The 15,577-nt window shown below is 39.3% G+C and overlaps 1 long non-coding RNA gene across 4 annotated transcripts in view; it reads left to right on the top strand.

The window, feature by feature from the left end:
• The first annotated feature begins 2,850 nt into the window (after window positions 1-2,850).
• The window catches only part of LOC117878197, a 128,259-nt gene continuing 115,532 nt past the window's right edge, over window positions 2,851-15,577 (top strand). For all 4 annotated transcript variants that reach the window (XR_004645918.1, XR_004645919.1, XR_004645917.1 and 1 more), the window contains exons 1-2: window positions 2,851-3,005; window positions 15,280-15,385. This is a non-coding gene — a long non-coding RNA (uncharacterized LOC117878197). The remainder of the gene's footprint in view (window positions 3,006-15,279; window positions 15,386-15,577) is intronic.

Here is a 15,577-nt window from a genome sequence, read left to right as displayed (position 1 = left end):
ATTCAGAGACAAGACTGAACCGTTGTTATAATTCAAAGGAATGACTGCTTCATGCTAGGAGGCAGATTCTGGCTCTTGCTGCTGCTTGAAGAAATTCCCCCGTTAACCTTTGAGGGATACTATAAATGTTTTGGGGATCGCTCTTGCGAAAGTATAGGTTAGATTATTGCTCTTTTGCTCTGAAAAGGTTCAGATTGTCTCTTCATTTGTAAACTGATGGGGTTATTTCAGTATGCTTATAAAATGTGGTTTTAAATATGTACAGCTCGTGTGCCAAATTCACCTCTGAGGTTAATGGAGAGCCACCAGGGATGAATTCAGTTCAGTGTGTTGTAACGAGATTTCACTTTTGTTTGTAAGGAATTGCTTGAGAAACATACAAATCAAACAGCACTCAGTACATCTGCAGCATTCTGAATTCAAGCTTTGCTGTGAAAATGCATTCTGGGTAAGATACCTGCTTTGTCTAAGTGCCGCACACTCACAGGCTGCTCTGTAACTGTTGAGATGAGTCTGTGGCTGAACCTAACAAAGATGGCAACAATTAGTTCTGTATTTCTTAAACAGCAGATTTGGAAAGTCACAGGTCTAGAATCGAGAATCATTTAAGCTTTATAAGAACAGAAAACTAGGTAGAGAATTGAAAAGAGAACAGAAAATAACTGTTCATTTGCATTTTAAATACATTCTTGAAAACAAAGATGTATCAGTGGCTCTGGAAATGGCTGAGCACAGTGACTGGTACATGAATTATGGATTCTTCAGCATACATGTTGAGATGATAAATGGGAAAGAAGAAGCAAAGAAAATTCTATATATTTCTGGCAAAACCATATCAGTTATCGCAGCTAAAGTATGATATTGCCATTACAAAACTATTTAATATTCAGTTGCTTCTTCAAAGAAAGGGAGAGAGAAAAATCAAAGTATCTTCTCCACATTATCCAAAACATTCCAGCTAAAATACTTTGATAATCTCCTTCTCTTGACATTCTAGCCATGCCCCTCTCTCCCCCCGTTGAGCCTCCTCACTTATTTCCAATCTCTTTGTGTAGGACTCGTAATGGAATGCTAGGATTATATTTATTAGTGCTCTGTCCCTTTAAGGCCATGCCATGTATTTTTAAGGATCTGGTGCTCTGTTGAAGAGGTTAAAGGGGAAGCAGGGTGTGGTCCCAGGAGAGTTTGGTGTGCACTGGTGAGATTTAGCAGGGGTGGGACTTGTTCTGCTCTTATTTCATCCCTCACCCTATCTAGCTCCTTTGCAATCCTCTTCATCATCTTGGAGGATAGGTCCATCAAAGGTTGTTAGCCCGGATGGGCAGGGAATGGGTGATGGGGGATGGATCACTTCATGATTACCTGTTCTGTTCATTCCCTCTGAAGCACCTGTCATTGACCACTATTGGAAGACAGGATGCTGGGCTAGATGGACCATTGGTCTAACCCAGTATGCCTGTTTTTATGTTTTTATCTTCCTAAATTGGAGAATGGGAGGGGGGATCATGGGGACTCCAGGAAATACTTCAAGAGAATTTAAGCCCTGGGCATTAGTATTAATTCTAGGCACATAGTGTGTTGAACTGTAATTTCTCCATGAGCCGCACTTTAACTGTAAAAGAGCCACATGCATCTCACAAGCTGTGGTTTGGCCAAGCCTGAAATAGGCAGAAAGAAACCTAGTTGCAGCAAGCCACTGGAGATGCCCTCTAATATGAATTTTTCTGTGTGCTAAATTTCTACTTCTTCTGATACTTTTATGGAGCACAATATAGGGGGAACCCCAAAAGTTTAGAAAGACCCATCTTTCTCTATGTGACTTTACTATATTTATTGAGGGATTTGGATTAATTCTTATTGCTTTCTGCGGACTGCTCTTTGATTTGAGTCATACTCCATTTCCTCAACAGCTGCCCATTGAAATCTCTAGACTCTGAGTACTCTTTGAAATACCCTTTTGAAGTGGGCATTACTTCAAATTTAGTCATTTATTTTATTATTTGAGATCTTATTGAATTTTCCTATTAATTGTAATATTTCAGTGACTATATCATACTTTGTGACAATACAAATTGAATTACACCATCATCATATAACATTTTATTGTAGTCTTTATCTAATTGTCATTCTTTTGACATTGCAATATTTTCCCCCCATGGTACCAGCACAGACTATATTGCCGAGTTAAGTAATATGAAACATAACAGACTTCGATGAGTCCTTTTATTTACTGAGAATGCTTGTGATGGAAAGTCATTAGTAGACACCAAAACATGTACAGTATTTTAGAAAAAACTAATCTAACCATGTGGAGCCTTAACCAAAACAGAAATCACCTAGTGTTGCAAACATAAAATTCTGCATCACCCAATTGCCTTTTTTGTATCAAAAGGGTAATGTTAACATTTGGCTTTGTTTTTGGTGATATTGCTCATGGTTAAACATTCTTATCTGTTACTAAAATATCTGTTTGAAAGGGATCAACAGAGGGAGAATATATTTTTTGTGAATAGTTATTAAAAGATATACGATGATAATGAATGCAACTTTCAGCAACTTTCTTCTCAGCTACAGTATATCTGAAATCAAACATTTCTTTCAGAGTAGCAGCCATGTTAGTCTGTATCCGCAAAAAGAACAGGAGTACTTGTGGCACCTTAGAGACTAACAAATTTATTAGAGCATAAGCTTTCGTGGACTACAGCCCACTTCTGTAGTCCACGAAAGCTTATGCTCTAATAAATTTGTTAGTCTCTAAGGTGCCACAAGTACTCCTAAACACTTCTTTGTAACTTTGCATTCATGTGTAATGTTTTGTTAATATATTATTCTTCAGGGCATTATACTGAATTGACAAGTCACTGGATCAAAGTCTATTCCTATCTATATTGGTATAAATCCAAACTCTTGTGCAATAGAGCAGAATGTGGCCTCTTTGTCCGAGAGTGAAAGAATAAAACAGCTCTTTGTCTGAAGAGTTCCTGTTCCGTTTTATAGCATTCCAGGTAAGTCTGTCAATGTTTTCAGAGTGGATGAGGCAGCTGTTGTCTGGCTGAGATTGTCACTCTTATATATAGGATTCCTTATGAGTTCCAATTCTGCAAGAGTGTCTTCAGATCTGGAAGATAATTTTTCAAGGATTGTAATTGGGTTTTATGATCCCTAGACATTTATTGTTGAGGTGCTTCAGGCTCTCAGCATATGGGGGTTCTTTGCTTTGCTATTAGTATTGCCAGCTTGCAGAAATCTGTCTTAATACAAATCTAGTGTGACATATTCCCTAATATGCAAGCAGGATATTTTGGGGCAAGGAGTAATTATTATTTAAATTATTTCAGAAATGTTTTAAAATTTGTCCTAGACACTGTTGGTTTGAGGGCACTCCTGGAAAACATGTATCTGTGTTCCAATGTGCATATTACGCTTTGACAGTGGTGGGATGTGATTTGTATATGCAGCTAGTTTTCAGGAGATACATTCATTGAACCAGATCCCCGGAAGCTGAAATTGAGGAGGTTTACATTATTTCTCCCTGTGCCAGTGAGGCCCTGGAATCCTAAGGTAGATTCACAATGAAGAAGGGCAGGCGGCGGCATGGTAGAAATTACCAAGGGAATAAGATGAGTCAGCACTTTCTTTTCTGTCATAGCTTTGGCTGCTTCCCTCACCAGTCCCACCCTTTTTTTGAACAGCCCTTGCCCCCTAAGGGCTCTCTCTGACCTCCAGGCTGAAGGCAGTTGGTGGTCGTTTTCCTTTGATGTAGACCAGAGGTTCCCAAAGTGGGCGATACCGCCCCCTGGGGGGCGCTGGAATGATCCGGGGGGCAATAGTAGCCTCGGGTGCAAGTGGGGGGGCGTTGAATAAAAATAAGGGGGCGGTGGAAGCATAAAGTAAGAAGAGAATATAAGAAAATTTTGAAAAACCGTTCATACATGTTTCATCTGTTGTGTAACAGAGTTAAAGTTGTAGTGATTACTTTATTTTCCAAATAAATTCACAAATTATAACCGATCAGGTGTCAAGTCCGCCAACAGCTCTTAACAAGCAAGTGTTGGCAGGCGAGCATTTCGCGCATTGTCGGGAAGTCCAGCATGCATCGGCAGGAATATGTGCGTGTAATGACTTGTTTACAATATGATACTATAAATAGGCGACATGTATGAAATCTAATTTAGATTGTTTCTGAATTGTGTAAAAAGCAGTTAACAATAGTGCAATAAGTATTTAAAAATATTTATTCATGTTCGATACCTTCAATCTTTACGGATTATGGATCACATACAAAGCAAATTGTATTATTGTTGTTTCAATAAAACAGCAATTTACACATGAGTATTTTTATACATTTTCTTACATATCTACTGTACATTTCTGTGTCTCTAGTGCTTACTAATAATAAAATCGTAGCAGGCTTGTGTCGGTACAGTACTATTTGAAGTGTACAGTCAATATATTTGTCATTTTTTATTACAATATTAACAAAAACAGGGGAATGAAATCGTAAAAAAACTGTTAACTATTAACATTTATTTATATCTATTGAATCATCTGTGTTAATTGGTAAATAAGGGGTGTGTTAATAAGGAACAATTATTTAAATAAGGGCAAACTAAAGTAAAACTATTAACTGATTTTTAATTGCATATTGATTATTTTTTAAATCAATTATTTCTTGATAAATTTAGTTTGATATTTGACAATTCAATATCAAATACATATATCTAATGCTGAGCAAAGAACAAAACCCAGTTTATTAGTTTCATTAGTATTTTAGTGTGATTGTCTTTTGCCGTCTTATGCAAAAACCACTGTATACCTGATGTCGTGGGCGATATCCTAACAACACAACTATTGCAAAAAATGTTGGTTCCGGCGAGAGAAATTGCACTTTTTCAATTATAAATTGTTATATATCTTGATAATTTTATACCCCATTATGATAAACACATAAATTTTATTTCTTTTACAGATAATATCATGGCTGAACCCAAGAAAAAATGTAGACAATATAGTATTGAATATTTGAACTATGGCTTTATTCAGTCGCCTACAAACAAAACATTACCAATGTGCCTGATTTGCCAAAAAGTTTTATCAAATGAAGCTATGAAGCCTTCAAGACTACAAGAACATTTGACAAAAGTTCATGCTGATAAGAAAGATAAGGATTTATCTTATTTTCAAGCATTTAAAGAAAAATTTTTGAGACAGCCGACATTGGCAAAACTCTTTTCAATAGCATCCAAAGAAGATGACGATGGGTTGCGTGCTTCTTACAACATTTTGTTACTGATTGCTAAATCGGGAAAACCGCATACTATTGGTGAAGAACTAATTCTACCAGCTATAAGTGAGGTAATACGCACTATACTACACAAGTCAGCGTCTGATATTACCAAGAAAATTTCTTTGAGCAATAATACAGTGCAAAGAAGAATTGATGAAATGGCTCAAGATGTTGAAGACTCATTATGTGAGTATTTAAAAACATCCAAGTTCTCTATACAGCTTGATGAGTCAACTTTGCCAGGAAATGAAGCCTTACTTTTAGCATACATGCGATTCATAAAAGAAGAAAAAAATTGCCAAGAATTATTATTTGCTAAAAATTTGCAAACTGATACTAAAGGAGAATCGATATTTCATGCATTGGAAGAGTTTTTTTTAAAGAAAAAGAAATCCCCCTGAGTAATATCTTGTCAGTTGCTACTGATGGTGCTCCAGCAATGATAGGGCGCTAGAGAGGTTTTCTCGCATATTTAAAAAAAGCGGTTCTGAATGTATTCGCTGTACACTGTGTCATTCATCGTGAACATTTAGTTGCCAAAAATCTGAGTGAACGCCTACATAGGTCATTGCATTATGTCATTAAAACAATCAACAAAATCAGAAGCAATTCACTGAATGACAGATTGTTTGGACAACTTTGTATTGAAAATGATGAAGAATTCAATCGCTTGCTGCTTCATACAGAAGTTTGTTGGCTATCAAAAGGTGCCTGTTTGGACTGGTTTTATAAACTCTTTGACTCAGTGCTAGAGTTCCTAGAAAACAAAGATGATGCTTTACAAGTCAACTTGATTGATTCCAAAAATGATGTAGCTTATTTGACAGACTTGTTTAATAAATTTAAACAAACAAATTTACAGCTCCAAGGCGATGAGCTGAATTTAATCAAAACAAAAACTGTTATTTCCGCGTTTGTGGCAAAACTTCTTCTGTACAAATGAAATTTAGGACAAGGAGAATTCAGCCAGTTTCCAAATTTATCAACAGTAGAAAAACATGATGAAGACTTGCTTACCTACTGTCAGCACTTGGAGGCTCTCCATTCTGACTTCAATCAACGATTTGAAGATATTCTTAAAATGAACATACCCGATTGGGTTTTGGACCCTTTTTCAAGTACAAACACAGAAGAATCTCCAAAATTACAAGAACTAATAGAAGTAACAACAAATGAGGAATTTAAATTTAAATTCAAAGACAGCTACCAACAATTCTGGCTGCAAAAGCAGATACCTACACTTTATCCTGGATTATGGGCTATAGTACAAAAGTTTTTAATTGCATTTCCTTCATCATATTTAGTGGAACGTGGGTTCAGTGCAGTCACAAATCTGTTAACTAAAAAAAGAAACCGACTGAAAATAGCTAATCGCGGTGATTTAAGAATGCTGTTGACAAAAACAGAGCCGAACATTAATAAATTGATAGCAGCGCACCAGGTTCATCCTTCTCATTAGGATTATTTTTAATGTTATTCGTAATTTTTATTTTAATATTATCCTTCGTTATCTTAATTTTCTGTGTGTAATGTGAATGTAACTATGGTTGATTTTAATAAATAATTTTATAATTTCAAGCTTCAAGGTGTCTTATTTACAACAACATCTTTCTTTACTATATTGTAGGACGTAGGTAGAAATATAGATACATAAAAGAACGCAAATTTGTGACTGTATCTTTGGTTGTTCACTTAAAGAAGGTAGATTTCCAAGGGGGCGCTGAGTAATTTTTTTTCTGAAAAGGGGGTGGTAGGCCAAATAAGTTTGGGAACCTCTGATGTAGACTTTCTAACACTAGAGTCTTGTACCAGAGTTTACACTTTAATACAAATCTAGCCAACTATAGATAGCACATTTTAAAGAATGAAGAGTAGTATAGGGCATCCTATCTGCCTCCTGTCAATGCAGGATTGTTCCCCTGAGAATATTCTCCAGTGCTTGTCCATTACCGTTTTTATATCACCGATGCAATAGAGCTGCCACCACCACAGGTGCTGACTTTTATTTTTTCCGGTGGGTACTCCACCCCAAGGCCCTGCCCCAACTCCGCCCCTTCCCTGAGGCCCTGTCTTTGCTCCACCCTCTCCCCTGAGGCCCTGCCCTCGCTCAGCCTCTTCCCACTCCACTCCACCCCTGCCCCATGCCCCCCTGCTTTCCCGCTGCTTGCTGCTCTCCGTCCTTCCCCAGGTGCCTCCTGCCAGCCGCCAAACAGCTGATCAGCAGTGCCACTGAACAGCTGATCAACGGCCCCACCGAACAGCTGTGGCTGGTAGGTGCTGAGCACCCCCTATTTCTTTTTCCATGAGTGTTTTAGCCCTAGAGCATCCACAGAGTTGGCACCTATGGCCACCACATTCATTTAGAGTTTATAGGACTCATCCTTTGGAAGTTTATGGGAAATAGTTTTGTTCTAGCAATAATTTTACTCTTTGTGTCTTCAGTCCATTCCATTTCTAGGTCAGGGCCTCAGGCTTCCTGTATTTATTTATTTTTAATCCTGCTTGTTTCCATTTCAATACAGTAATTTGTATATTCCAGTAACTGCATTATAGATGCCTCCATTTTAAAGAGAGACTCTTCAGATTTAGATTAATAATGATCATTTGTCCATCTGCCTGTTTTTTCCAATGAAAGATTTCACACAAGATATATTGGAAGAAGTTTTTGTTAGTAAGCTTGAATTCACTTGTTTTTGTATACTTACAATAGGAGATTATCTCAGTTCACTGGGCTAGACTTTGGTCTGATTTACATTAGTCAGTGGCTTATCTCCATTGACTTCCCTGAAGTTTCCCTGGAATTTTTCCAGTGTACACAAGATTATGATCTGGCACATTGTCTTCCAACAAATGTTTTAACAATAATGACATTTCTATCTTTTTTTTTTATTTTGTTTTTACTATTACACTTAATGATTATTTGAGCTGCTGGCTGAACCCAGACTGATGACCAGGAAGTTTTCTTTTGTAGTAAAATAATAAATAGATATGAGCAAAAACTCAAACCCAAATCTGGAAGAAATCTTCTTTCCAGATCTAGTTTGAAAGTGCCAAAATCTTGCCTATGGTGGCAGAAATCTCTAAAAAGACAGCTGACCTTGTATGATTCCTACCATTTTCCATTAACTATTGTTGAATCTGAACCAGTAGTTCTCAAACTTTTGTATTGGTGACCCCTTTCACATAAGAAGCCTCTGAGTGTGACACCCCCCCTCCCCTTATAAATTAAAAAAACTTTTTTCTACATTTAACACCATTATAAATGCTGGAGGCAAAGCGGGGTTTGGAATGGAGACTGACAGCTCGCGATCCCCCATGTAATAGCATCCCGACCCCCAGTTTGAGAACCAAAACCTCAAAATAGATTTGGCTTCAAAACGTGAAGCAGAATTCTAACATTAGATATTAAGGAAACCCTGGCCTAAATCGAACCTGGTTCCAGCTCTGAATACTGATACTTCTGGCCATCTGTAGTATTAAATAAATTCAGACCACTGATCTTCACATGGGATACTCAGGGGCATAGTCTAGTTGCCTCGCTTTCTCAGTGAGAATCGTCCGCACATGTTTGTTCATTAGCACAGGGGTGAAAGTTCTATTCTCTAGCTATATTATCATAAACTTCACTGGGCTGCATAATCCTAGGCACTTGAGACCTAGAAGGGCAATCGCTCTGTTTGTTAGACTAGTTGTAATGTCTACAAATTAATTCTGCCAGTATAATTTGATTCAGATGAATGGGGATATCACTGAGTCTAGCATCTTAAAGAGGGTCATCTGAGATTTATTTGTAAATAGGTGGAGGAGTTCAGGACAAGTGTCATTTTTAAAGGATAAAATATTAAAAGATTGCTTATTAAGAATAAAGTAGCTTTGTCCAGTGATCTGGTTGTATTATTGTAAACCATTTTTATAAAAAACTGTATCTTAATTTAGTTCAAATATTTGTTCAAAGTTGCTATTTATGTGAATACTTATGTCTCTGATGGAACTGGGATGGTGCTTAATTGGTATTTTCTTCTTGGTTACTTACTTTGAAAATCTCAGTTTTGTCACAGCCAATTTTTAATCCTGAGCAACTCCCAAATGTATTTAGTGCACTGAGTATATTGAGTAGTGCATGTTGGAGCTGGGATAATAAACAGAAAGGTCATTTAAGTGCAGTGAAATATGATCAGGGATGTCTGCAGCCAGCATGCTTTTGAGTTCAGATATGTGCTGCTAACGATTCTATATCTACAGCTTACAACATTGGCCAAATTGTGCTCTCCTCTGGCAAATCGGTTTCTAATTACTTATGCCAGGCTTATCACAATGATATCAGAATGTCTCTCTGCAGAAGGTCAAGGAATCCCACAACTTTCAGTGTGCAGACTTTCCTCCAAACCAACACTTGGGGGAAGAGTTGCGGCATTTGCCATTGTGTAGGGTAAGTGGTGGACATGACTCTCCTAACACACAGGTATTCCAAGATCCAGAGGGCAGCCACACAGACCTCAGGGCAGCTGCAGAGGGTCTGGCATTCATGTGGATGTCAGAAACCTATGATATTTTTATATATAGAAAAGATATTTGAGATCAGTTGTGAAGGGTTTTTAATTATTTTTTTCTCTCCCTCTAAGCCCTGTAAAACTGGCCTAGTGTCTCAATAAAAATGTGAAAAAACTCTCTAAAACACTCACAAAATAGTTTTTCTGTACTATAAGTGAGTTATAGAGAACATATGAGGTGTGGTGTAAAGGTTCTTCCTTGAGTAATTGCACATGTGCATTCCTCCCTTGGTGTTTGTGCTCCCTGCATACAGTTGCCAATTTTTTTTCCCACGGTGCTACCCATTGGGATGGCTCAAGCACCCTCTGCTGCCATGTTCTGCAAGCACCAGTATAAAGTGGTGCCCAGCTTACCCTGTGCCCCCTCAATCCCTTCTTACTGCCCATGATGTCACTGGAACTGCTTTTCTTGCATTCCCAAGTTCTCTGTGGACTTTTCTATCTATATTGTAGATAGTTATTTAGTTTTAGTGTACTTATTAGTTTAGTTAGTTTTTGGTATTTATTGGTTTTTCATCTGATCCCCAGTGCCAAGGGATGCCTCGATCACCAGGCTTCAAGCCCTACATCTCCTGCTATGCCCCTGAGTGACCCACACTCAAGTTGCTTGAAGTGTCTGGGGAAGCTCATTAGGGGGCTTCTGCAAGGACTTTAAGCATTGCACGAAGACGGATCGGGAGGCCAGGCTAAAATTTCTGCTCATGGAAGTGGCACTGAGACCTCCATCTAGGCCAGGCTCCAAGTGCCATGGTGTCGGTAAGGAATGCTCCTCCTATCGTATCACAGTCCCAGCAATGATCACCATCACCAGTGCCTAGAAGAAAGCATAAGAAACAGGCGGTGATTCCCAGCAACCAAGATCTGCCAAGCATGGGGATCAGAGTAGAGTGCAATCTAAACCCAGGCACTCTTCTGCCTCGGTACCACAGAAACCGGCACCATTTACTCTGGCATCTGTGTAGGTACTGTCGAGCCTGGAGCCAGAAGAGGCTTCCACGTTGGTGGCACTGCACTGTACTTATGCTGTCTTAACTACACCAGAGGCATTTGCAGCTGTCAGGGATCTCCTGTCATTGTCGGGTACCAGTATTACCAGCACCACAGGAGTTACCATTATCGGTGCCAGCAGGTATGGAGGAACTGGTTGGATTGTTATAATGCTTGTTACCATGCCAGCCTCCCATACCCAGGACGGTTCATCCTTTGGCACTGTGAAAGGGAAAACCTGTGATGCTTGCCTTGCCACCTTTGCATTGATTTCTGGCACTGTCAGGAATGGCACCCTTGTGGTCAGTGGAAGAAAACTCGTCCTCTTGCAAGTCGGAGGTTGGGTCCTACTCTTTCTACCCTCAGAGCTGCTCTTGCTACTCCTCCAGACATTTCCACTCTTCCATGGATCTGGTCATAGGAGTACCATTCAGTGGTTGGCCAAGAGGTAACTGGGGATCTGGAGGTCCAACAGACTGTTCAGGACCTGCCCTTTGAGGGATCCTTGTTCTTTTCAGAGGAGACGGATGTGAACTCAATGGGCTAAAGGACTCAAGGGCAACCCTAAAGTTCCTTGGGTTGTGCACCCTAGCCCTTTCCAGGAATCACTACAGATCTCAACAATCCCTCTGGTATTCTGCCCCAGTTACCCATCAGGACCTGCTGGGAAAAAGAAATAAGGGTTATAGGTGTAAATACCCTGCCTTTTACCTCTGCATTAATGCCTGCACTATCCAGACATCCAACAGTTTCTAAGCAGGCATTTTGATGGAAAGCTTGAGGACGCGTACCAGTTCCCATGATGCCAGATCCCATTTTTCCTTTAGTTGCAAACCACCTTTCCCACTCCTCAGGGATTGGTCCCATATCGTGAGGGACTGTTGGATACTGAGTGCTGTAGAAGTGGGATACATCCTCAGCTCATTTCTCTCTAATATAAAGAAAGCAGGGGAAGTAAATCCTAATAAAGAGAGTGAGGTGAAATGAATGATAAGTATCATCTGTTTGGGCAGAGTATGTTTAATCTGTATTTGATAGTAATGTTTCCAATTGAAAACTTTTTTATTTTTTTTAAACAAAAAGTCCAGGTTGCCAGTGTGTTTGGGTGCCTCATTGTGCTGGCCCGGTCCAAAAAATCCGAATCAGACATTACAATCTAAATAGAAAAGTCAGACAGTATATAAGCAAATGTCAAAGGTAGATTCCCCCACTACACTTCCTGCTTACCCTATCACTCTGTCCAGGTGCTTTAGCCAGTTTGTTACACCGTTATTGACCCTACCTGCCTTTCTTAACCCTACCTACTTCACTGAAACAGAAACAGGGTCAGTGTGTGTGGTGGTGAGGTGGAGGGAAGCGGTAATGTAGAGAGGAACAGGAGAGGAAGAAAAGAATTAGACAGTCAATGGTGTTTGCCAACTGCACAAAAATAGAGGTGTGTGTGTGTGTTCGTTCTCGTTCTCTTTGGTCCCTTTGCAGTCCTTGCTGCTCTCTCCCCACCACCTACCTTCAGAGGGTCTGGGCCGGGGGAGATTCCCACCTCTTCTCTGTGCGTTCCTAGACTGGGAACATCCTGGTGGTCTGTCTTGCACTGAGATGTAACTCACTGCACAGCAGTGTTTATCAGTGCTTCTTGTAGCTTCAATAAACAATTGCTGCCTTAATTTCTGCAGTACCCACCAGGTGCAGTTGGGTGATCAGTGCAAAGAACAGAGAAGTGCAGAGTTCTGTAATTTCTGCTTTTCAACCCAAAACAATTGTCACATCATTGGTCTGTATCTTCCCTGCTATGTAAACTAAAATATAATTCTGTCAAATAGAATAGACTTGTACAGTCCTACAAAGGGCTTTGTCCTAAAGACACAGTCTAGCCCTCACCATGTAACTTTACAGTTACAGTGTATGGAAACACCTCTTTAAAGGCTTAAAAACTGGAATGATAGAAAGAATTATAGAAAATGCCGAAAGAAAGAATATTATAAGGGATGGGGATTAAAAGTGATATGAAGGATGCAAGGCTGTCATGATGTAAGTTTCAATTATAGCCATCTGATCCACATCGGGTGCATGAAGGAAGTGTGATTAATATACTGTGAATCACAGACTAGATAGTTTTTCACATAATTTTTAACCTGGATCTCCTGCTGGAGTTTGGGGGCTTTTCTAGAGGGCTGGATGTTCAGTTGTTTTTGGTGGTAGAGGGTTTGATACTAAAAGGCTAATGGGTAGGAAGGAAAGAGAATAAAGCAAAAAAGACTTCAGTATAAGATTTTTCTGTAGCTGACACCAGCAAAGAGTATTATCTAAGAAGGTTTCAACTAGTGTTAGACAACACTAGTAACAAGGGAACTTGGATTCTTGAGTCATTAGGAATAATTTGGAAAACACACCAGTTTTAAATAAGAGAAACCATCAACTTTTCTATTTTCACCTCATTTGAATAAAAATATAAGGTATCTCAAATAAAGTAAAGTTTGTTTCCATCATAAATATGTTTAAACTAAGATTATAAACCTCTTTAAAATCCTATTTCACCACTGTTTTTTCTAAGACATGAACTAGCTTGCATAACTGTATGGATAAATATTGCCAGAAATACATACCAGATATTGTTTGAACAATTCTTGAAACCCAATACAGGATTGTTGGGTTGTATTTAATATTCTGTATGGTTTTTCTAGTGCATAATGAATGTTTTTAAGCAAAGTGCTTTCTCTTTTTGGATGTACCTAACGTTTTTGCCACAACTTTCCTCAGCTAATTACCAATGTGGTATTTCAAATTGGTTTTATCCTAATTCTTTTTTAGACCATAAAAGTGGATGATTCTAATGATTCTTCTTGGGAAGCAGGACAAAATAAATAAATGTTTTTGGGGGTATAGATCAAACACTCATATCCCTAGTGATTAAACTGAATTTACAATTATGTCTGCACAGTACCCACAATTGCTGTTATCCTAAAGGATAGGAAAGAAACTATTTCAGTGCAAAATCTCTCCATGTTTTCTTCAATAGCTGTTCCCTTTGGAAGGGGAAATCAATAACCCTACATAATTGTTGCAAGGTTAAAAAAATCATTATTTGTAGAATTACACTTAAAGGTATCTCAAGTATTTCCATTATAAACTCAGTTTTCAAGAGTAAATAACTTGACCCGAAACTCTGCATACTATATTAAATCAAGAACATTGCAGAAAGAAAAAGAAGCAAAAATATTTTGCCTAAATAGATTTTTGCACCTCTTGAAGTATAATAAATTATGAGGTTATGTCTCCAGTGCCTCCTAGAGTATGCTGGTTTCACAGTAACCGTGTTGACAGAACATTTGTTTGAAGCAATGTCAGACATTTTCCTTGCAGACGTGTTATTCGCTGTGGCTAGGTATACAAAGTACATCCCTGTGTCCCAATTATTTGAAGAGAGACTCTCTTTAAAATGGTCCAGGACACAAAAGTGGCTTGGTAATAATGGAAGAGTTAATATATTAGCTTTTCTACTGGCTAAAATTCTTTGAGATAATACAATACAGTGTATTCCCATATGTGATGGGGTGTTCATCCCAAATCAGCCCTGAAGGGGTTAAAGTGTCTCAAAAGAGGTCAATTCACCTTATAGGCTATACCTGGGGGACAGCCAGGACCTGATAAAGCCTAGCTGGGGGGAGTAGTATAAAGCCAGGAAGTTTTCACCAGAAATGGGGCTACAGTGAAAGAGTCTGCGTTTGCTCTCTGGGCACAGAGAGGTGGGTAGGAGGAAACCCATTGCGGAGCAAAAACCTTAGGATCCTATACCTGACAGAAGAGGTTTACCCAGAGAGTTGTGAGGAAGAAACCTGGTGGAAAGCAGAGTAAGAAAAAACCTAGGGCCAGAGCAGCAAGGGTTTAGACTGGGTAGCCCTCATCTGCTGATGATAGAGTCCCTGGTCTGGACCGTGAAGTAGCACGTGGGTCTGGGTTCCCCTACCAGCCACTGGGAAGTGGCACAGACTGGAAATTGGCACAGAAGACCGCCTGGGACGGTATACAGACAGTTGCTCCAGAGGGACTTTGATACCCCAAGAGGGGAAGACTACGTAGTGACCTAGCCAGAGGGCTGAGTCATGAAGAGGGTGGTGCTGTGAAGTAAGGGAGGAGATACCACCACCGTGACAGAGTAACTGACAGAAGGGGATGCCAAACTGGGCAAGAGCTAATCCCCAGACCTAGCCATGAGAAGGCACCGTAGTAGTGAGTGAATCTTGTTACACCATAATCACATTTACATCATATTAGGTAGAAACTTCTTCCTTAATCCTACACATCTAGTTGGTCCTGGAGGGACAACTCTATAGGTAGGAAGGGTTATTTAGGTTCCATCACTCATTCACTCTTTGGTTTCTTCAGATACCACCAGCAAGAGCGTTGATTAGAAACAATTGTTGTGGAAGTTTTATTATAAATTATTTTTTGTTGCAGTAACACTGTGACCCTAAGAACACCCCAAGGCCGGAGGACAAGAGACTCTGTGGTATCTAGCAGTGAATCTTAGCTGGCCTGATCAGCACTTGGACAGAGTGATAGGGTAAGCAGAAAGTATAGTGGGGGAATGTACCTTTGACATTTGCTTATATATTGTCTGTCTTTTTTATTTAGATTGTAATATCTGATTCAGATTTTTTGGACTGGGCCAGCACAATGAGTCACCCAAACACACTGGCAACCTGGACTTTTTGTTAAAGTCACTTTTTGCTCTAGCCACTGGGGGCAGGGGGTC

This window comes from Trachemys scripta, chromosome 5 (genome assembly GCF_013100865.1).
Source record: "Trachemys scripta elegans isolate TJP31775 chromosome 5, CAS_Tse_1.0, whole genome shotgun sequence".
NCBI classification, from domain to species: Eukaryota; Metazoa; Chordata; order Testudines; family Emydidae; genus Trachemys; species Trachemys scripta.
This window is presented reverse-complemented; position numbering and strand designations above follow the sequence as displayed.